The sequence below is a fragment of the Papaver somniferum genome, chromosome 4 (genome assembly GCF_003573695.1).
Source record: "Papaver somniferum cultivar HN1 chromosome 4, ASM357369v1, whole genome shotgun sequence".
NCBI classification, from domain to species: domain Eukaryota; kingdom Viridiplantae; phylum Streptophyta; class Magnoliopsida; order Ranunculales; family Papaveraceae; genus Papaver; species Papaver somniferum.
This window is the reverse complement of record NC_039361.1, coordinates 96034565-96058954: the sequence shown is the minus strand read 5'-3', so window position 1 is coordinate 96058954 and position 24390 is coordinate 96034565. Positions and strand designations below refer to the sequence as shown.

General features: G+C 38.2%; 2 pseudogenes; one reads left to right on the top strand and one right to left on the bottom strand.

Annotated features, from left to right (window-relative positions):
* Window positions 1-16150: 16150 nt before the first annotated feature.
* On the top strand, window positions 16151-20612 carry LOC113274091 (annotated as a pseudogene).
* Window positions 20613-20893: 281 nt separating this feature from the next.
* On the bottom strand, window positions 20894-24390 carry LOC113276158 (annotated as a pseudogene).

Genomic DNA, 24390 nt, shown 5'->3' with positions numbered 1-24390 from the left:
TGGGAAATGCCTGTTTCTGTATGTAGTGCTTAAATGACTAACCAATGAGATGATTTTCTTTAAGTGCCTCTTAATTTGTTCTCCCTATTACTCCACACATCAGTCTTTGTCTCTGCAAAGGACTTCTTTTTTTAAGTCCATTCCCATTGTGGATTCATACCCCCTTATTAGATTAAATTAGTGGGGAAAGCCAACCAAAATTGCCAATGGTGTATCATGATCCGGTTTGCTCGTTGTTTGTTAATTCCCATGACAGCATTTCTCATCGTCGCGTTATATATGCTGGCCTTGCTTGTAATCGTCCAAGTCCCACTGGCACTGCAGAAGAAACTCAATTCTAACTCAAGTGTTAACTTGTTCTCAATCCAGACCAGTAAGACCTCGATAGCCAGAGCTCAGTTTTCTTGTTTAATTTCAGTATTCTTGTATTGGAAGCATATATGGGTAGCGCGTTCCTTGATTCTGCCGTTGACTGCCTTGATTTGGACCGACTATGGGGTACGTAGCTACAAGTCTTTTTTGTTCTCAAACCAAAAGTCATGCTAGGCGTATAGATCCAGCTGAGTTCTCTTTTGTACACGTTATATGTACTTCCAAAAGTCGGGCGTAAGAATCCAGCCGAGACTACCATGATTTGACCGTGAGGGGCATAGCGGCCGTAAGAATCTATGCAAGCAAGGGCGGTAAATCCCTCGTTGGCAGGTCAGTTAGTCCCCAAAAAAGAAAACGACTGGTCGGATACCGTTGGTGGCCGGGTCAGAACAGCGGCTCGATGGATTTAGCCTGGGCAACTGTTCCGAATCGGACAACATCGGTCGGGCGGGATGTACATGGTGGGGATGCATTGGGAAGCGGATTAGTGTGGAGATTGAAGCGAGATGGAAAGCCGAAATGTCGGTATAGTTGGTTGAGCGAAGAGTGTTCCCCTTGGCAACAAGGACGCTGAGGCGGTCTGGCAACGCCGACGGGACATCAAATGTCTGCAGCACTCACAGTCTAAATGGTGCAGATTAGCTCTCCCCCAAAACCACCCAACCCGATGAGCGTTAAAAGAACAAAGGGTAATCTTCACTGGGCCTAGCGGTCGTAAGGCCTTTTCCGAAGCTTAGTATCTAGTATCTCTAGAGAGGGGATAAAGACTAACTGCAGAGTCCATAGGCCACAACCATCGTGTAATAGTAAATATTTGATAGATACGGGTGGCAACTTCTTAATCTAGGATGTACTCGAAGAAGGGTAGAGGAGAAACCGAATCAGATTTAAAGTCCTGGTGTAGTAAAAGAGATATCTACCCTATGTAAGTGGGAATCTGACACGTGTAAAGCATAGATGATATCTAACGATGCAATTCAAATCAGGAGGAAGGGAATTAAATGTCACTGACATAGCACGTGCAGGAGAAAGGTCAAGTCATGGGAGGCCCGAAGACAGAAGGTTAATAGGTTCGGGTCGGATGAGCTATTTGTATCGAACATTGGTGCATCAGAAAACCTATTCTCGAATGGTAGTAAGATCGGGTGATAGATACCGAGGGACCTTCAGCAGCCATCCGATAAGATCATTAATGTTGATAGGATAGACTAACACTGCAACTTTGATGTATGTGCACCTTTGCGTATTTTCCCATCTATGTATTTAGAGAGAGACGGGTTTTGTAACCTAGCTAGTTTGGAGCCTAGTCCACTTATTTGGGCCTATGAAATTTCTCTCCCAACTCTATCAAATGGCTACGGGGTTCCAAATTTCACAAAAAGTCTAATTTACCTTCAAATTAATTCCTAAAACTAACTCATATAAATATCAATCCATTACCATTTTCAGTAAAAATCCAAACACATAAAAACCTAAACCTAAAAATCTTTCTATTTTCATTTTAATCTTTCTAAACTCTCAAAATCCTAATCATTTTTTTTTGATCCTCTTCTCCAATGATCTTCGATCCAACCAAGAAAAAGTTAAATCTCCATCAACTCGTTCTAGTATTCGCATTTCTTCATTGATTTACGTGTTTAAATCTTCGATTTTGGAAAACCAAAATCTCTGATCTTACCCAGAATCGGTTTATGTTGACATATTGTATAAATCGATGATGATTCACATCGACCGATTCTGGGTCCGAAATCGAAATATGAAAAGACATCACCAAAATCGTTTTATAAGTGCATTAGCATAACCTGATTCTGGGTACTAAATTCTTTTGAACTCTGGGTTTCCGTAATCAGATTTTATTTGCTTGCTAATGTACCGATTTTGAATTGTCTCTTCAGATTCCATTTCACAATCGGTTTTTATATATGTACCACATAAACCGATTGTGAATGTTTAACATTCATGTGCATTTTGTTGTTGAGAATCGGATTACGTACATATGTTTAATTACGTATCGATTGTTAACTAGTTTGTTTTTCTTTTTCTTTTTGTAGATATGGATTTCGGCTACCTAGAATTTTACTCTCGATATCTCACCCACGAGGATATTCACAGGGAACCATAACTCGTGCCAGAAAGAAGCCTTTACAAGTTTGCATATGGGCGTGAGACCCGTTTGGAGAAAGCACTCGTACTGGTAAATAAGCTTGCACTGGAAGAGCTCTATGAGGTCATCAGGTTTGCTAGGAGAATGAGGGATTTTATTTCAGTTGAAAGGGATGGCCACAGATATTTGAAAGGTATGTTTGAAGAAATTGTTGAATATCAAGCCATGGATGATGCAGAAGCTGCTTCTGCTCCTGATGTTGCTGCTGAAAATGCTCCCGGTCTTGCTGCTTCTGATGCTGGTGCTCCATGATTAATAAATTTAAGTTTTTAAGTTTAAGTTTTGGGTATTAAAAGTTTAAGGTTTTAAGACTTGGTTGTTAAGTTTTAAGTTTTTAACACTCTTTTGGGATGGTTAAGGTTTATATTTTAGATGATCCTGTTTGAACTTAATGCACTTAAAGTTTTAATTATAATTATGTGTATCGTAAAACAATTTTATGCATACTCAATAATTCTTTTACCAAAACACTTTCCCACAATCGGTCTACTCAATGTGTCAACATAATCGGATTGTCGAGGGTCCATCAAAAAATCGGTTTGTGTGTGGGGCCAGTATAATCCGATTTTTCATGCCTTAGAAATGCTGTTTTTTTTATATCTTTTTCAAGCTAGAATCGGATCATATGTGCATTTAAACAAACCGATTAATATCGGTAAAAATTCAAATTTTTTCCAAGTCTTTAATTGGTTTATGTTGGCAACAATAAAGACAGATTCTTGGTGGCATAAAAACACAATCGGATTTTACGGACCTTCGAGAAGACCGATTGTTTCAAATTATTTCACTTTTTTCAAGAAAAATAGTCGTTGGGGCCTTTCTCTATGTATAGAGACCTCACATCCTTGGACCCCATTTACCCCAAAATTGCTCTTTACATTTCCTCTCACTCCATACCTCCACAAAACAACACACACCTATATACATATACTCTCCAAAGCTCATATCATATTCTACTCTTTCTAACTCTCCCAATACCTCTACATACAACAATGGCATCATTTGATTCAAATGAAGATTTATGCATCACCAAAGCGTGGTATGCCGAAGCTCGAATTAAAAATCAGTCCTCCGTAAGGGTAAATGCCGAAACCTTTTGGACGAAGGTATATAACAAATATAGGCAAGTCATCGAAAATGCGATACTTGCTTATATAGCTATCCAACATCGGATTTTGAACGCTAGCCACTTTAGCTTGTCCATTGAACAATTTATAAGTATTTTTGTGGATTATTTTACGTAATCCATGTTGTTTTATCTTCCAATGAAACACCACTAACAAAGTAAGTTTGTGTCGTGTTTTTTAGCACCAAGTCGTGAAAGCACGCTACTTGGAGGAAAAGGGGGAAACGTTCACATTCGATGCAACCTATCACTTCATGGCATTCAGAATTTCGGAGTACGGCCCGGACTTTATGGTGGGTGAATCGGACTCGGATTCCTCCGATGAAGATTGATGGTTTTAGAAGTTTTTGTGTAGGTTTTGTGGGTAGACCTCCATGTAAATCCTCATGAGACCATAACTTGTCCACTAGGGTCACCTAAGGGTTCAAAGGCTTGATGCACTTTCTAAGTGCATCTGTGGTTCCTACGAAAAGGAGTAGATATGAAATGAATGAAAAAAAAATCTTATGAAAATGTCACAATTTGTTTATATAGGACTCAAAAAAATCCGATTGATAGAATCAGATTGTATTTATGCTTACTTAAACCGATTTTGTAAATCCTCTGTTAATATCGAAAACACTAGCTAGAATCGGTTTAAAAGTGCATTAACGTAAACCTATTCTGGGTTGTGTTTCCGAAAAAAAAAACACAAAAATTTTCAGTTGTTTGATTCAAATGAAGATCGATTTACATTAGTTGATCTCACATCTAAGACGATTAATTAACATCTAATATGACTAATGATAATTAATTAAGGGTAAAATAGGTAGTTATATAATAATTGGATAAGGGTTTGTGTGAAATTTATTTCTAATGACCTTTTTTGTCATATAGTAATAGGCCCCAAATAAGTGGACTACGCCCCAAACTAACCGGGTTTTGAAAGGGAGGGAGCAAGGAGAGAGATTAAGTGTATTCATCCTTGAGTGTTCTACTAAGCATCACCATCCTTGTAACATTTGAGAGGTACTAATGTTCGTCCTTTCACATGGTGGACGTATATAATCATGCCGAACCACGTAAACTTTGTGTTCTCGTATATTACTTTACTTACTTATCTTGCAATTACCTCATCTTAAATGTTAGATGCAGGATGTATAACTTTCTGTGTATACACATAATTCATCATTTGCCACGTATCGGAAGAATTACACGTGGAGGACGCACAACCTGAGACATCAAGGCACGATGCCACGTCTCTACACCCAAGGGACATTTATCATTTACACATGTTCATCATCGAGAGGATCTGACGGCTGAGAACCTAGGAGCACTGAAGTATCGAGCCACTGAGAAGTACTGAAGAACACCCTAGGATCTACTTTACTCTATCTTGAGGAGGACCCAAGATCAACGATGGAGATTGAACATAGTGACACAGATGTGATTGGAGCCGCAGACACCTGTCTGACGCGTGCAGGCGACCCAACCACCCGCATTAAACACCCTAAATATAGAGTACGTGTCAATCAACCTGTGGAGGAGATAGAGATGACCCGTCGTTACCAGGCGTGACCGCTGGCTTCATCAGTTGAGAACGAAGATACCAGCGAAATCAGCACAAAGATCAAGAATATAAGGTTGCAGCTGCCTCTGATAGTGGACCCCATGTTCAATCTCTATAAATACCCCTCTCCACTGAGAGAGAGTGGTTCGACCAGTTTGGAGTGAGTATAGAAGAAGAGAATAAGAGAGAGAAATAGGAAGAGTAGGTATGAATTCCATTTCCCCTTTAGCTTCGTTATTCACACAAAGTCATTTGACTATCTTTGTAACTCTCAAACACATAGTAAAACATAAACCCCCGTGGACGTAGGCCTTAGTGCTGAACCACGTAAATCATCGTCTCATTTACATTATGTGCTTTATCTTCTGCATTTATTATTACATTCTGTTACATTATGCCTCGTACTCACGAGAGCAACCGAATTATTCCCCAATGACTAGACAAGGGCGATCCCGAAGGCTCTGAATCGATGAGTTATCATATTTATATCATTTTATGTCTATTTTACTTCCACGTGATGATTTTATATGCAATGCGAATATTGTTTGTGAACGTGAAGATACCATCGTTATTTCTGTGTTCACAATCTGGCGCTAGAAACAGGGACTCCAGTCCCGGTAAAAGATTTATCTTTCCCTGTGATTTTACTTTTTGGCTCTCAGCGCTATTCCCCTTATAATAGTGTTTTGAGCAGCTTACGTTTAAATTTCAAACAACTCATCCTCGTTTAGATCTATGTTTTCCTTTAGATCAGCGTATACTCTTGCAAAAAGCGTTTTAGATCTGTGTTTTCCTTGGAAAAACCTTTTCAGATCCGTGATTTCCGTGACAACTTTTCATTCTAAAATCATCATTTTAAAATCTTCATTGTCCTCGTGTATTTTCTAACAAAACATACGCTGAGACTAGGCATTCATATACAAAAACCCTTGAACTTGGTATTTGTCGCAAAGTATTTTTAAACCTATCAGCAGATTTATGTTTACAGTAATCGGATCTACATTATTTCCCACGGAAATCATTGAAACCATTTAAATACACACTGTGATCTACACCCTTACTTTGAACAAACTTTACTAACAAACTTTCTTTGAACAAACTTTACTAACAAACTTTCTTTGAACGCACTTTGTTAACAAAATCAACGTGGATTTTGTTTCTTCGACTACTTCTTATTTTTGCAGAAAGTTAAAGATGGAGAAAACGAAGGAGGTGGGAAAAACCAAATCCTCGTCGAAAGAAACACCAAGGACTACCCCAGTTGTGACCCGCAGCAAACAAAAAGGCGAGAAATCGAAGGCGTCCAATCAGAAACCAGATGCCACGGAGATCACCTCACTATTGGATGCCAACGCCGTAGCAGCAGCGTCCCTCAAAGCTGCAACATCCAAAGCCGATGCAGCAAAGATGATGGAAGCTTCCCGAACTCATGAATAACAGGAAGAGTTTGCAGAATCAACGATGCACCAATCGGCCTTCGGAATGCCATCAACGAACAACCAAAACCAAACTCCGCCAGCTACTCAACCTTTGATGATAGTAAACCAGCCAGCACCCCCGTGCATGGATGTGCCAATAGTTACGACCGATCCTCTCCCCCCTCTAATCCATACAGTGGACGAAGGTCGCACAATGGCCATTGGAGAGCAGGTGCGAACCGGAACCCCAAATCAAGGATCGAACCATACCCCCAGTTGATGGCAGAGCTCGAAGAGTTAAAGAATAATCAGAAGGTGTACGCATATGCAGTGGCATTGCTGGCTCGAGAAAACCAGGAGCTCAAGGATAAGATCGCCCAAAGCATAGGAGCGGCGCGCCAACACGACGAAGAAAATTCAAAGGCACCAGAGCCCAATCGTGACCGAAGAATCATCACGACAAACGCCAAAGATACGGAACCATTAGATCGAAGACCTGCCATAGGAAATAGACCATCCGATCCATACTATGTCCCCGAAGATTCAGATTATTTCGATAGTGAAAACCAAAGACCGGGACGATCCACAACAAAAGACGATCACCAGCGGGTAATGTAGGACCTTCGTGCGGAGATGATGGCTGAAATCAAGCAGTTGAAAGATAGACAAGGGGGGAAGACTAGAGGAAGTGATGAGAGAAGCTTAACCACGCCGCTGACTCACCACTTGGCCAAAGCGCTTATCCCTCAAAAGTGTCACATTCCAGCGTTCGAATGTTACGACGGATCTAGCGACCCTGCAGCTCATCTTCGATACTATAATTGCATTTTAGCCCGATGGGATCAAAAAGATGCAGTCCTCTGCAGATATTTTCCTTCGAGCCTAAAAGGATCGGCACTATCTTGGTTCGACAACCTACCGCCCAACTCCATCGATCCCTACAACCAGCTCACTGAGAAATTCTTAGGAACATACATGTACAACAAGGCTATCAACTCCGGGATGGACACGCTCTTATCATTAGCAATTGCTTACAAGGAAACGATCAGGGAATATACAGATAGATAGCACAAAATATGTCAAGCTATAAGGAACGTAGACCCACCTCTGAAGTGTCTAGTTGTGGAGTAGAACCCGATAACTCATTTTGGGAAGATCAGGTTAGTGAAGAGCAAGCCCATGTTGTCTATAACAATGCTAGGTTTGAGAACTGTCAAAAGTTTGACCCATACTCAGAGACTTACAACCCTGGTTGGAGAACCATCCTAATTTTTCTTGGTCTAAGGGTCAGAATCAAGGACAGTCTAGTAATTCTCAGCCTCCCCCAGGTTTTGGTTATGCTAAGAACTCTTCAGGTAAACCCCAGTTTCAGAATGAGAACAAGATCTCCACCTTAGAAGAAACCCTTACTATGTTAGCAAAGAACCATGAGATGTTATCAAAGAAGCACTATGGTTTTCGAGAAGAAACCAGGCAGAGTTTTAAGGATAATTCTCAGTCTCTTGCTAAATTAGAACTTCAAGTCGGCCAAATAGCTAAGTTTCTTAGTGAAAGAGAAGATGGAAGGTTCCCTAGTCAAACTGATCCTGACCCTAAAGGATAGAAATCGTACAATCATGTCAATTCTATAACAACCCTTAGGAGTGGAAAGAAAGTTGACAATAAGGTTTCCATGCCTGATAGTGAGCATGATGTAGTTCACCCTTCTGAGCCAGAAAATGAGGAGACTGATAGGGTCTCCAAAGAGACCAATGAGGGTCATGCTGAGCCCGGTTTTGTTCCCAGAGCCCGTTCCCCCAGCTGCTAGTTCTAACTAAGAGGGAGTCCAACTTTAATGATATATTGGAGGTTTTTAAGCATGTTAATATCAACCTCCCATTGTTATATGTGATTAAGCAGATTCCCGCTTATGCCAAGTTTCTTAAGGATATGTGTACGCGAAAGCGAAAACTTAGTGTCCAGAAGGAAGCCTTCCTAGCTAGTCATGTGAGTTCTATTATTAAGAATAATACTACTCCTAAGTATAAAGACCCAGGGTCCCCTACTATTTCTTGCACAATAAGTAAATACCGTGTCGAGGAAGCTTTGCTTGACTTAGGAGCCAGTGTGAACTTACTTCCATACCATGTGTACCTAAAGCTAGGACTTGGTGAGATGAAACCTACCCATATAACACTTCAGTTAACTGATAGGTACGTTAAAATTTCTCGTGGTGTGATCGAGAACGTTCTTATTGAGGTCGACAAGTTTATTTATCCAGTGGATTTTGTTATCCTAGATACCCAACCTGTCCCTGACCCAGAGAACCAAATACCAGTGATTTTAGGTCGCCTGTTTTTAGCTACATCCAATGTGATCATTAACTGTCGAAATGGTATTATGAATTTATCTTTTGGTAATATAACTATTGAGCTGAACATTTTTAATATTAGTAAGCTACCCTCTAAAAAAGATGACTCGAGCAAAGAAGAGGTGAACATGATAGGAACATTAGTCGGGGAGTCATTACCAAACACTTTGTTAGAATATCCATTAGAGAAATGCCTAGCCCACTTTGGGATTGATTTTAATGATGACGATGTGATTAATGAGGTGAACTCTTTGTTAGATTCAACCTCTTTGATAGACACTAGTAATGGCTAGAAACCTAAGTTCGAACCTCTACCCGTTTCTAAATATACCCTAGTTCTTTCGTTAGAAAAGCCTCCTAATTTGGACCTTAAACCATTACCAGATACCCTGAAGTATGTGTTTTTAGGCGCATATAAAACTTTACCTGTGATTATAGCATCCGACTTGGATAATGATCAGGAAAGTAGGCTAGTGACCGTTCTTCAGAATAACAAGGAAGCTTTAGGGTGGACCATGGCAGACATTAAGGGTATAAGTCCTAATGATTGTATGCATCATATCTATTTATAGAGTGACACCAAACCTTCTAGGGAGATGCAACGTCGACTGAACCCTAATATGAAAGAAGTAGTTCGAACCGAGGTTCTTAAGCTGTTAGATGCAGGCATTATCTACCCCATTTCATACAGTAAGTGGGTCAGCCCCGTTCAGGTTGTTCCCAAATCCGGTATTATTGTAGTCCAGAATGATAACAATGAGTTAATCCCAACCCGGGTAACCACGGGTTGGCGTGTCTGTATTGACTATAGGAAATTGAAAAAGGTCACTAGGAATGACCACTTTTCCCTTCCCTTCATCGACCAAATGCTAGAAAGATTAGCTGGACGTAGTCATTATTGCTTTTTAGATGGATACTGCGGTTATAATCAGGTTATCATAGCCCCAGAAGACCAAGAGAAAACCACTTTTACCTGTCCCTTTGGTACCTTTGCGTATAGACGCATGCCTTTCGGGCTATGTAATGCCCCTGCGACCTTTCAGCGTTGTATGCTGAGCATATTTTCTGACATGGTAGAACGGTTCTTATAGGTCTTTATGGATGATTTTTCAGTGTTTGGTTCGTCTTTCGATGAGTGCTTGCATCATTTGTCATTAGTTTTGACTAAGTGTAAGCAAAAGAATTTAGTGCTTAATTGGGAGAAATGTCACTTCATGGTTCGTTCATGAATTATTCTAGGGCATATCGTATCTTCGAAGGGTATAGAGGTAGATAGAGCCAAAGTTGAACTTATTAAAACTTTACAGGTCCGAAAAACCGTAAGAGATATTAGGTCATTCTTAGGGCATGCAGGTTTTTATCGTGGATTCATTAAGGATTTTAGCTTGATTTCTAGACCTCTTTGCAATTTGCTTGCAAAAGACGTTAAGTTTGTCTTTGATGATGCTTGTTTAGAGGCTTTTGAGAAGCTTAAGAATTTACTCACTACCTCCCCCATAGTCCAGGCACCCAACTGGAACCTACCTTTTGAGATCATGTGTGATGCTTCAGATTATACTATTGGTGTTGTGCTAGGTCAGCGAGAAAATAAGTTACTTCATGTGATTTACTATGCTAGCAAAACTCTGAATGATGCCTAGTTGAACTATACCACTACCGAGAAGGAACTGTTAGCTATTGTTTGCCTTAGACAAGTTTAGATCCTACCTCTTAGGTTCTAAGGTCATAATCTTTACTGATCATGCTGCTTTGAAGTATCTTCTTTCCAAGAAGGATACTAAACCTAGATTGATTAGATGGATCTTATTGTTGCAGGAATTTTCCTTAGACATTAGAGATAAAAAAAGGTGCAGAAAATGTAGTAGCAACCACTTGTCTAGGCTTGTTGTGGATACCCTTAAATGATTCTCCTCCTGTTAGGGATAGTTTTCCTGATGAACAACTGTTCTTTGTTACCCAAGCACCTTGGTATGCAAATATAGTGAATTATCTTGTTACTGGTCGAATGCCCCAACATTGGGGTAAACAAGATCGTTCTAGGTTTTTAGCCGAGGTGAAGCACTTCTTTTGGGATGATCCTTATTTGTTCAGTATTGTCCAGACCAGATTACTAGGAGATGTATACCTGAGAATGACCAGTACAGTATTATTTCCTTTTGTCATGATCGTGCTTGTGGGGGTCACTTTAGTGCTAAGAAGACTGCTGCTAAAATATTACAGTGTGGATTCTATTGGCCTTCGTTGTTTAAAGACTCCCACAGTTATTGTGTTCCTTGTGAACGTTTCCAGAAATTAGGAACCATTTCCGGTAGGAACATGATGCCCTTGAACCCTATTTTAGTTGTTGAGGTCTTTGATGTATGGGGTATTGACTTTATGGGTCCGTTTCCTAATTCTTTTGATAACCTTTACATCCTTGTCGTTGTAGACTATGTATCTAAGTGGATTGAGGCGGTTGCGTGTAAAACCAATGACCATAGGGTTGTGATTGAGTTCTTGAAAAATAATATACTTACACGTTTTGGTACACCGCGTGCTATAATTAGTGATGGAGGGTCGCAGTTTTTTAATGGACCTTTTAGGCTTTTGATGAAGAAATATGGTATTACACATAAGGTAGATACCCCGTATCATCCACAGACTAATGGTCAGGTAGAGGTTTCCAATAGGGAGATAAAGCGTATATTAGAGAAAACAGTTAATCCTAATCGGAAAGACTGGTCGTCTAGGCTTACCGCTTACTGATGCCTTATGGGCTTACTGTACTGCGTTTAAGACTCCCATTGGAATGTCGCCTTACCGGCTTGTGTATGGCAAGGCATGTCATTTACCTGTTGAGTTGGAACATAGAGCTTATTGGGCTGTTAAGCACCTAAATTTTTCACTTGACAAGGCATGAGCCCATAGGAAACTCCAGCTCAATGAGTTGGAAAAGATTCGTATAGATGTTTACGATAGTGAGAAGGAGTATAAGAACAAAATGAAACTTGTGCATGATAAGAATATTTTAGGAAAGTCATTTTCTCCAGGTCAAAAAGTTCTTCTGTATGATACCCGCTTGCATCTTTTCCCTGGGAAGTTACCTTCTCGGTGGACGGGTCCTTTTATTGTTCGCACTGTCTTTCCTCATGGAGCTGTTGAGATCGAGACACCGGATGGTAGTAGTTCTTCGAAGGTTAACGTTCAGAGATTGAAACCCTTTTTAGAGCCCTTTCCTACAGATGACCATCGAGGCGATTGTATGTTGTATATTAGTTTTTGATTTCTCTCTTCACCCAGGTACTATCTTTCCGACTTCTCTCTTTTCTGATTCCTCGTGTTACCTTACTTTTTGATATTGCTCTTTCATTAGAAACATTGAGAACAATGTTAGATTTAAGTTTGGGGGTGGGGAAGAAATTTTTTGTTAGATTTTAGTTGCAATAAATAAACTCTGGAGCCTAGAAATTTATGCTTATTAAGGTTGGCACTAACCAATCTAAGTGGATGGGAACATCTTGGTTGTAGGAGTTGAGGAACCAATCTGATTAGATGGAAACATTTAAAGAGTCTATTCATAAAAGCACAGAACTCAGGTGTTAGAATTAAAAAAAAATAACATGGTAGTTTCGCCATAACTCGTTGAATCATAATCCCTTCTGTTTTTATTTCTTAAGTGATTTGGTGGGGCACACGACTCAAGTTGTTACCATTGCTAGGGTGAAATAGGGTGATTGAGATACCTTAAAAAAAAAAAAAAAAAAAAAATTACCAGACCATCAGACCAACCGGAATAAAATAAATAAAGTCGACCATTGGTGCCCTTGTATATGCCAGTTGTGTTGACCTAGAGTTAGGTTTATCGACCACTGGTCCCCTTGTATATGCCAGTTGCGTTGATATTAGTCAGACCGGTATCTCAGTCCATTAGGATAGGTTCATCTTGGCAGAGGCCTTCAGACAGATATGGGAAACACCGTTCACTTTGAACTATCTATTTTTCTCTTTATGCATCCTCTTAATATTTACATGTGATTGGTTGACTCCGGTTATGATGTCTAGAAACTATCTGAGTAGAGCTCTGTCACTTATATATGAATTTTAGTATGTTGAGTGCAAACTCGTGTACAACAATTGGAATTTCGCATCAGGGTACTTCCTCCTACAGTCAATGATTGTATGCCAACTAAGGAGATTCTATAGTGCCTTCCAAGGTTCTGCGTAGATAGCTAGGGTCTGGAGTAAAGGTTTTGTGGGTACACCTCTGGTAAACCCTCCGGAGACAACACTCCGCCGCTAGGGCCACCTAGCGGTTTAACGGCTTGTTGCACGTGCTAAATGTAATCATTTTTATTTTTCTAGATTAGATTTGCTCGAGGACTAGCAAATAATAAGTTTGGGGGTATTTGATAGACACATTTTTGTGACCAAATTGTCCTCAATTTTCAGTATTGTTGGTACTCGATTTTCTACTTATTATGGTGTTTTATGTGTTTGTAGGTATTTTTGGAAAATAATTTTTTTTGGAAAATTCGGCTCGAAAAGTTGGTATAGGCACCCGGAGGACACATGTTATTCGGACTCTCAGTTTTGGATAAGGGGCACCTAACTGATAAGGGGCACCCCAGGGAACCAACTGCTAATCACACCCCATTACTGGTTAAGGGGGCTCCATCTTCTTCCTTGATTTGAAAAGAAAAAATTGGCGGGAAATTTGGTTTCAACGGTAAAGAATTTATTATCTTTAAGATAAGAATATCTTCTTGCCTTACAAACATGAAATTTTGAAGAAAAAGGAAGTTATCTTGTATTAAACAAGAAAGATATCCTTAGAAGATTTTATCTTGGATTTTATTCTGCGAATTATAGAAGGTATGGGTTTAGTAAAGAAATATATAGAATAAAGAGAAGGAAAAATTCTGAAGATATTTTTAATTAAAAAGAAGAAGATTTTGGAGTTATGGAAGAATATATTTGAGTGATGTGTATTTGTGTGTATAAATAGAGAGCTAGAGAGCACATTTGGGGAGAGTTTTTGGGAGAGAAAAGAAAATCACGGTTTTATCATTGTTTCTCCCATTTCATCTTTGTAAACACCCTTTGAGCAATAAAAATGAATTTTGAGCGTGTTTCCATGATGATGAGCTACTTCTCGCGCAACCAAGGCAATGGATGAAGCTATCTATGCATGAATGATTGGTAACAATTTTATTTTCTCTAATTTACAATTTATAATTCATTCAATCACCGCTTTTGCGGAGTTCTAAATGTTCACATAATTTTCTTAATTACTTGTGATTCAATTTGATAGATTATACTTTGTTTAATTGATTGATAATCTATTCATAGGGAATACAATTAATATTTGGGAATATGTTTGATTATGTCTGAATTAAGAAATAAAGGACTTACAGAATAGTTAGAGTTTTGAAACATATTTGGTATCGTTCATTCATGTGTAATAGTGGAATCTAGTGTCTTGGTTACTTTTAATATCTTGAAATCAATTTTGCAATAAATTTTCTATTTTTAAGTTTTATAAGTCTAAAATCTTTTGCTTTCACAAGTCTCAACGAACTTATTACTACAACATCATTGAAAAATATCATCAACCCCTCTCCACTGAGAGAGAGGGGGTCGACCAGTTTGGAGTGAGTATAGGAGAAGAGAATAAGAGAGAGAAATAGGAAGAGTAGATATGAATTCCATTTCCCCTTTAGCTTCGTTATTCACACAAAGTCATTTGACTATATTTGTAACTCTCGAACACATAGTAAAACATAAACCCCCGTGGACGTAGGCCTTAATGCTGAACCACGTAAATCATCGTCTCATTTACATTCTGTGCTTTATCTTCTGCATTTATTATTATATTCTGCTACATTATGCCTCGTACTCACGAGAGCAACCGAATTATTCCCTAATGACTAGACAAGGGCGAGCGCGAAGGCTCTGAGTCGATGAGTTATCATATTTATATCATTTTATGTCTATGTTACTTCCACGTGATGATTTTATATGCAATGCGAATATTGTTTGTGAACATGAAGATACCATCGTTATTTCTGTGTTCACATTCTGTACTACACATGAAAAATAATTTGTTCGCTCTCGCAATTTTGAACTTGGAGCATCTCACTCAATAAATTTTACATATGAACGATTGTAATGATATTTGCAAAAATATTTGTTAACCGGAAAATTTGCATGATCCCTCCCTAGAACGGGATAATATAAATTGATCCTTATCGCGGTAGTTACACGCAGACCCCGTTGTTTAGAAATCAGCATTAAAAGTGTCAGATTTGGCAACTTTTACTACATAAAAAGAAGCAATTTTATTTGCTGCCACGTTATCTCACACGTTATCTCACACTTCTATTATCACATTATCTCACATGTTGGACGTCTTTTTTGCAGATAAAAACCAAATTATGATGGAGTTGAAGCTAATATTTTGAGGATATGTTCCTCTTACCAGGTTCTACATGCCTGCCAAAAATGAACGCATTTCGAGAAGTATAACACCACAATCTACTACTTTGAAAATGAGCCGTTGAAAATCAACGGATTTGTGGCCGCCGAAATTAAGACTGGTAAATTGTGAGGTTTTATATTTTGGAATGCATTCATTTTTGATAGGCATGTAAAACTGGGTAAAAGGAACATATATTCAAAATATTAGCTTCAACTCCATCACAATTTGATTTTTATTCGCAAAAAAAACGTCCAAAAAATAATATGATAATAGAGGTGCAAGGGGATCCTTCCTCTTTAAAAATTCCCAGTTAAAGGATTTTGTAATGTATAAGGATAGGGAAGCGGATCATACAAGAAATTTTTCAAATTTCGGATCATTCTTTATTCTTCTTCTTCTCCAACACCTTCCCACTCTATAACATGTGAGTCCCCATAAGAATGTCCTTCTTTATTCTTCTTCTTCTCCTTCCCACTCTATAACATGTGAGTCCCATAAGAATGTCCTTCTCTTGAATTAATAGTATACCGTTGAATTTCTAAAATTGAAAATTTTATCTACGGATGGGTGACGAATATTTTCCTTATTTTCCTCGTATTATGCCCGATAAAACGGAACGATACGTAACAGTTAGTTCTCTCCGATAAAACAAATTTAGTTTCATTCAAATACCATGACCAACTTCTTCTTCATCATCAGCATCATCCCCTGCTCACGAGAAAAATCAAAATCACAAAAACAAAAGACAAAACAATAATAATAATAGAAGAAACATTATTTATCCGACTTCTTTTCTCACTAGAGAATTAACGTTTTACAGAGATTCGGAAATTACTCTCACGTAGTTCATGAGGTGTAAGAGAGACTGATTGAGAGAAAAACCACGTTTTTTTTCAGTTTCTTGAAACCCATCTCTGGTAACCCTTTTTAAGGGTTTCATTATCAATTTCTTCGTTGGATTTTTATCAGTTGATCACAGGTGAGTTTTTATGGTTTTTCTTTCGTTAGGTTTGATTTTAATTGTTTCATTACAAGACTATATATATATATATATATATATATAATGTGTGTGTGTGAATCGGCATGGTAAATCTGATTCGACCATGTATTTTTAATGGAAATTAGAACTTGGGTTTGTTGCGATTCTCTCTTCTTGTTTTTTCGTTTTCCTTTTATATGTCAATGTTTGGTTACCAGATATTTAGAGATTATTGCAAACAGGATTACCAAAACAGTTCTGAAAACATCTGTAATTTGTCTTTTTCATTGGTATAAGTAGGATCTTTTCTGAACATGGTATGACCAATTATGTGATTAGAAGCTTGGATCAAATTAAGCTATTACTATTAGTCTCTATTTGTCTTTTTAAGACTTAACTCCGGCAGGCGGTTATGGAAACTTCAGCTCGTGCATCCGTTTATTGAAATCACCCTGAATCTGTCCCCGGTAGGCAAAACTATCGTAACCGGAGGAGTTTCTTTGAATGCAATAGTTATGTATAATGTGAATTATAATCGCGGAACAACATTGTCAGTGTTTTTGGTGAATGTGCTATTTTTGCTTAAATTTATTTAAACTTTTTTTCTTTAGAGTGGGTTAGTGTCATTTTGCTACTGAACATAATGTGCTTACAGTGATTTTATTGCTTTAGGTCTTGTTGGCTTTATATTACATTAAGCATTTATGAGATTACATCTAATTCGTTTCTGAAGTAATTTGTGCTTCTGAAATTTGGTAAGGGATGCGGAGCAGCTCTTGGTTCTCATATTGCAGATTTCTTTATTGTGACAATTGGTCAGTAGATCGGCATGAGTAAAATTGGAGCTATTGGTCGCAGGTTCTCAACCACCTCTTCGTAAAGAGAGTCTTTTAATGTTTGTGCTGTTGCTGATGATTTTCCTTGGTAATACAAGCATGTTGTCAGTTTTGTGAGTATGTTTCTCAACCTTTGATTGCAGTGGGATATTTAGAAAATCAAACAAAAGCATGAGGTTATTCGTAACAACTTTTGTCGGAGTTGTGTTTGGCTTCTTGCTAGGAGTATCTTTTCCAGCTTCTTTATATAGGGTAACCATACTCTATATCTGGTTCTAATGTCATTTGTTACTTACATATAAACCTTATATTTCAAGTTTTAGCTAACTGGACAGCTTTTCTCAATTGTGTTTCATGATGACAGCTTAACATTACATCCCATCTAGTGGAAGATACAAATTCCAGTATTTCCACTGAGCAGCTGTTGCACCATGCTTGGTCCAGTATGACGGGCCACAATGAAAGTAGCTTAACTCAAGTTCAAACTCGTAATGATACTTCAAAGGTATAACCACTGTTTAGATATTTGTTTCAAGTTTGTGTATGTTATCGCTTCTTTTATCCTCGTATTTTCTTGATTGGTCTGTTTATTGCTTCCGTTATGATTTGGTAGATGCATCTTCATTTGATGCAGATATGGGTTTCTTCAAATCCGCGAGGTGCAGAAAGATTACCTCCGGGTATTGTTGTAGCAGAATCAGACTTTTACGCTCGTAGGTTATGGGGCAAGCCCAGTGAGGTGCGTGCTTTTAACCATTATATGGTCTTACTACTGCTTTTAAATGTGAATAGACAAAAATTATATTTAAAGCAATGCTTGGACTTAATATTCGTAGGTTGTGGAAAAGCATAACCGCAGTTTCTTTTCATTATTCACATAAATTTTTAGACCCCTGAGTTTGTATGGGCTACAAATTTGTAATAATCACCATACAGAAGTTCCGGCGTGTCATAGATGCCTCTCTAGTTGGGTGGTAATACTATGCCCGAGGTTGAAACACGTTTACGTCCTAATTTACCGATAAACAAAAATGAAAACGAAAATAAATTCCTGTGTTTCAAATTAGATATTAAATTTTAGATACAGAATATTGAAACTCTAACTTGTCTTGTTACTGTCCTTTTAACAAAGGTGCTTAGAAAATTTTCATAACTTTCTTACTTTGAAACTTGAGTTACTTCTTTTGTGTATTTTAGTTGATCAAATTGGTACTGCAGGACTTTACTATGAAGCCAAAGTATCTCGTAACCTTCACTGTTGGTCTTGGTCAGAAAGTAACATTGATGCAGCAGTTAAAAAGGTTAGTTGACTCAGTATTCTTACATATACAATTGCTTGAGATTCTAATAGGTTATTGTATGTCATCGTCCTACAGTTTTCAGGGAACTTTACTATCATGTTATTTCACTATGATGGCCGGACTAGTGAATGGGATGACCTTGAGTGGTCAAAGCAAGCAATCCATGTGAGTGTGTTGAAGCAAACTAAATGGTGAGAAACTTGCCATACAACTAAACTTACTCTCTCACACTTATGCTAACACTTCTTCAAGTCGCATCTCTTTTCACTCACCTAAAGTACTACAATTTTGTCTCAGGTGGTATGCCAAAAGGTTTTTGCATCCTGATGTGGTTGCAGCATATGATTACATATTTATATGGGATGAAGACCTTGGGGTGGAGCATTTTGATGCTGAAGAGTGAGTTTGTGGGACTCCGAAAATGTAATGATTTTGGCATTCTTCTGCATTGAAAAAAATTACTAATAATCATCTCACTATTTGTAGATACCTTAAATTGGTGAGAAAGCATGGTTTGGAAATTTCACAACCTGGTTTGGATCCAAATAGAGGAACCACATGGCAGATGACAAAGAGAAGAGGTGACCTTGAAGTCCACAAGTATGAACTATCGAAAGCCTCTTTTCAACTCTAACTTCGTCTATTGCATCAATACGAGGTTATCTGATTAGCGCTTCATTTATTTGTCCTTTCATTAGAGACACGGAGGAGAAACCAGGCTGGTGCAGCGACCCCCATTTGCCACCATGTGCAGCGTATGCCCATTATTTCGATTTTCTTATTCTTCTATGTGAATCAAGTATATCTTATGAGTTGCCTTTTTATGTGCAGTTTTGTTGAGATCATGGCACCTGTATTTTCCCGAAATGCATGGCGATGTGTGTGGCATATGATTCAGGTACAGAGTAGCTTCACATGCTGCTTATCTGTTCCTTTCCTACTAATCTACACATTAAGGCCTAATTTTTATGTGAATGCAGAATGACTTGGTTCATGGATGGGGTCTTGACTTTGCTCTCAGGAAGTGTGTTGAGGTTGGTGACTCTGTCTTTAATGTTATTGGTTTTTGTTCTTTAATTATCAGCTCTGTTATTCTTTCCACTGAATTCAAGCTATGATTTGGCTTCTGGTCTGTTCTTCCTAAAACAGACTGCTCATGAGAAAATAGGGGTTGTGGACGCTCAGTGGATTGTTCATCAAACTGTTCCTTCTCTGGGGAACCAGGTAATAGGAAACTACCTTTCAGAATTCAGATTAACCATGCAAGGTGTTTTTTAGAGTTTTATGGCTCCAAATTCAGATTAACAATGAAATCTATTAAGCGTGATTCCTTTTTGTATAATTTATTACATTAAACATGGTGTTGCTTGTTTCTTCGGCAGGGGATGGCACAAAATGGGAAGCAACCATGGGAAGGGGTATGTATTGAGTCTCTCTTTCCAATTCTTTGTTAATTAGCTTACAAAGAGATTTGTATTGTATTCAATAGAATGCACGGAATCATCCGAAAACCAAGACGTAACCATGGGTAATTTGGAGCCATAACCCACCTGAATTTGTCAATTTGACTAGGATGCGTTAGGACACGCTCGGATAGATTGTTCTTCCATCTATCACAATCCTTACATTGATATTGAGTGTTTAAATCTGTGTTTTGCCAGGTTAGAGAAAGGTGTAGACAAGAATGGTCCATTTTCCAAGACAGATTTGCAGCTGCAGACAAGGCTTATTACAAGAAAATGGGGATTGATCTGCCCAATTCCACATTCATTTAAGGAGCGCATGACAGTGAAGATGATGGCAAAAACACATCGCCAGCATAGAGTCTGCCCCTGTACAAGTGTTGCCGCAGTTGTCAACTAATTTCCTATAGGCGGCTGTTCAAGAAACCGAGAGAACTAGTATATTCCCCCATATTTGTAGATCGAGTTCCTAATCAGTATTTTATTGATTTTTGAGTTGATATTTTCGATTTTCTTTCTGCAAAAGCATATACAAACGGTTCTTAATGGCATACATAAACCTCCGATATTATCCTCAGGTTGGTGGAACAAGATAAATCTTTGCGCCTGAAATCTAAGTGAATCTAACAGCTAATTGGAAACCGCTTGCAAATAAAATAACATAAATGCAAAAATTGATATTGATACTGATACTTCCTCTGTCCCACCAGTAAGTGACCTATTTACATTTAGATTTTATCCCACTATTAAGTGACGTATATCATTAAACAAAGAAATATTTCTAAAATTATCTTTTTAATTGATTATAAGAAATATAAGAAATATGCATAATTTGATAGGCATGTTTATATTCGTTATGTACGTGTTTTAAATTGCTTTTCTTGTTTCTTTTTTATTAGAAAATGGACAACCTGGTCCTCAGGGTTACAAATTGCTAGCATGAAGGAGGCTTACAGACTCCTCAAGAGTTTGGACTTCCTGTTCCCCACAAGATTTTGGGATATTACAGACAGAATAGAGGTTTGCCAAATTTAAAGCTAAAGAGTTTTGTAGAGATAGTATGAAGTTTGCGAACATCCGTGGTGTAGTTTGAGAGATGAATCATTTCAAAATTTCACTATTTATTATTCATAAGGGTATAATTGTAAAAACATGCTTAAAAATATACTCTTTCCCCTTGCTTACCTGAAAAATTGTGCAAACTTGAACTAGGTCGCTTAATAGCGGGACGGAGGGAGTGTAAAAATAAATAATTGTTGTATTCTTAGAAATAGGATTTGGTTATTTGTTGTTCAAGTTCCGGAAAATCCCAAGCGTCATCTGCTGAATATTCTCCTGCAAGGAAAAACAACTACAACTTGAACAACTATTCATCCAATTGCTGTGAGCATATGCATTTAATAAGAAGGAAAAAGCATTACCAATTGAGTCTCTTTGGAGAGCAGTTAAATGAGCGCAACTGGACAGACAATTAAGGATTCAACGTTAAGTTAAGCATCACCGAGAAATTAACATAGTTGATAAATATCAGCTGTCAGAAATGTTGTACCTCCCAAGAGCCTTTCCAAGATCTGCACAGAGAGACCGGATATATGTCCCTTTCGAGCAGGTAACCCGAAATACCAAATTTTGTCTGCAAAATACAGGATATTCATTTAACAGAAGGCCATTGTCATTCACAAGATTTCCTTCGGTGAATCAATCAACCCACATGTCTTCCACTAACCTGTCACTTAAGCTCCGTTCTATGTCAAACTGGAATACAGAGATCCGCCTGGGTGCAAGCTCAACAGTTTCTCCTCATCTTGCTTTATCATACATCTTTTCACCTCCAACCTACCCATACATGAAGAAATCCATCAGAAACACGCACAAATACTTTTATGAAGCATAAATCTAGTCAGGTCGAATCAAGAAATAAAATATACAGCAGGAATGCTTACTTTGATGGCGGAGAACATTGGTGGAACTTGCCAAATCTCCCCACAAAATGACGCAGCAATCTTTTTTATTTCAGCATCTTTAATGTGTTCCCATGGCTCACGTTGAGTGACCTATATAAGTAAATAGGTATATTTGGTATGTTAATATGTAGATTTTGCTGGCACAATGATTGACGACTCTATGACAACTTCAGACAAATAAACGACCTCACCACGTGCAACTACAACAGACTTAAACAATATTATGCTTAAATCCCAACGTGTTTGCATCATAAAAGATTATGCAGGATCTTTACTGATGAAGTAATTGTTCTATTTACCCTGTAATACTAATAAAAGACAATTGACAATTGATCAAAACAAAATAACAGAGCAAGTAATTCATTCTACAACCTAAGCATGTAAATCTTATACGAAGCAAGTCTGATCAAGTTTATTTCCAGAAGAGCAGTTTTCCAGTTTGAACTCGACCAGCGTAGGGCAAAATTTAAATATGTTGCTTTATGTTTTGCTTTGTCATTTTCCGTAAGTGTTGCCAATGATCTACAATGGTCTATTAAAACATAAAGCAGGCTACACGCTTAACTTACCATAGGTCAACTAGCTTAGGGGGAAAATATCAATTGCACATTACGTGAATATAGGTTGTGGTGATCATTAGTTGGAAGTAATAAACAGACCGGTGAATCGGCATCCCAAGTCGAAGTAGCCTCGCCTAATCAGAAAACTCCACTATAACCCTTTACCATACCTTGATAGCTGCAAGCAAACGAACATAGAATTTTAATAACAAAAATTAGTGATTTCTAACTTCACCAATGAACATGAAATCAAACTGATAAGTTAAGCACCAAGGAAAAAGCATACCTGTCCACCACCTTAGTAGCTTTTCCAACACAAACGATCAGTAGACCAGTAGCCATAGGATCAAGTGTCCCAGCATGCCCAACCTGCAATTCAAATTTAGATACGAAACAAAGCATAAATAAGCAAGAAATTCAGTCAGAGACAACACCTTTTGCACTTTGACCAGGCGACGTAGCTTTCCACACACAGTAAACGAGGTCCATCCTGCCCAAGAACATCAACATCACAGTCAACTAAGTTTAAGTGTCCAAGTAACAGCTAATCCAAATCTAGAAGTAACAAGCATGGCACTAAAAAGATGCAGAAACTGCACATATTTTACTATAGAGCATGCTTGTTTTATAATTTCTCATATTGAATTCTATACTCTGTCAATGCTCATCAAAAAACCAAACCAAAGATGCAATACTATATCGGATAACCAAACCTAAGGTGGTAGGTGGTAACTGGTGTTGTTACCTACTAGTTACAACATTCCGCAAAATAAAAAACAAGATTCGAACCTTTGGGTTTGTTCACTAGAACAACGGTCCCATAAGGACCGTCAAATCTTGGTGGTAATTCCGTCTTCCTAGTCAGCAAATATGGACCCGATGCAATTTCACCACCACCTTCACTTGGTACTTTCTTCAAACACTTAAAGAACTCCTCAACTTTCTTCTCTGAGACATCTTTAACAATACCATTGCCTGGAAATTTCAACATGTCTTTGTTTCCCTTATTCCCTTCTTCCTCGTCAAAGAAAACCATACCTTTATCGCTTTCTCCACTCCCCTTACTCTCATCATCCTTATGACTCAATCCCTTTGCTTTTCCTTTTGGTTTCACTTGTCCTGGTTGAACAAATGCTTTATCTAAACATTGATCAGGAAAATACTTCTTTTCTAATTGATAAACCATTTTATAATGTTTATCTTTCTCCCATGGATAAGCAAAAGCATCGTAAAAATGCAACTCTTCTTCTCTTTTATGTAGACTTGGAAACTCAACTACTTCTTGTTTCAATTCAATATATTTATCTTCTTCAACTTTTCCATCATCATCTGATTCATCAGACCCATACATTCTTTGTCTCCTCTTATTATAATACTTTCTCTTTGATTTATCAAGTGATGACATTTTCTTGTCAACCCAATTATCCAGAGGAGTTGTTTCAGAGGATGATTCTGAGTCACTGGAGGTTGCTGTAATGGGTCCAAGAGATTTTCTACGTTGAGGTGGAGGAAGGGAGTCAGGAGATGGTCGAGATATAATGAGGTCATATTGAAGTGGATACGGAGTTGCAGTTGTAGAGAAAGAAAGGGAAGAGGATGATGAAATAGTTTTATTGATAAGGATTAATCTCGAAGTAGGTGGTAATACGGAGAGTTTTGCTGAAAAATTTATTAGTTTGGGTCGAAGAATTAGTAGAGAAACATGAGATAACGCGAGAGATTTCGCCATTTTTGTTCTTGAGTTCTCCGGTCTTCGGTGGAGGTAAACGCAGGAGGGTGGGAACTGGAACCTATTATTTAAGTTCGGTTCCAATCTTTAACCAAACAAGGGAAAATCTCACGGGCATGCCT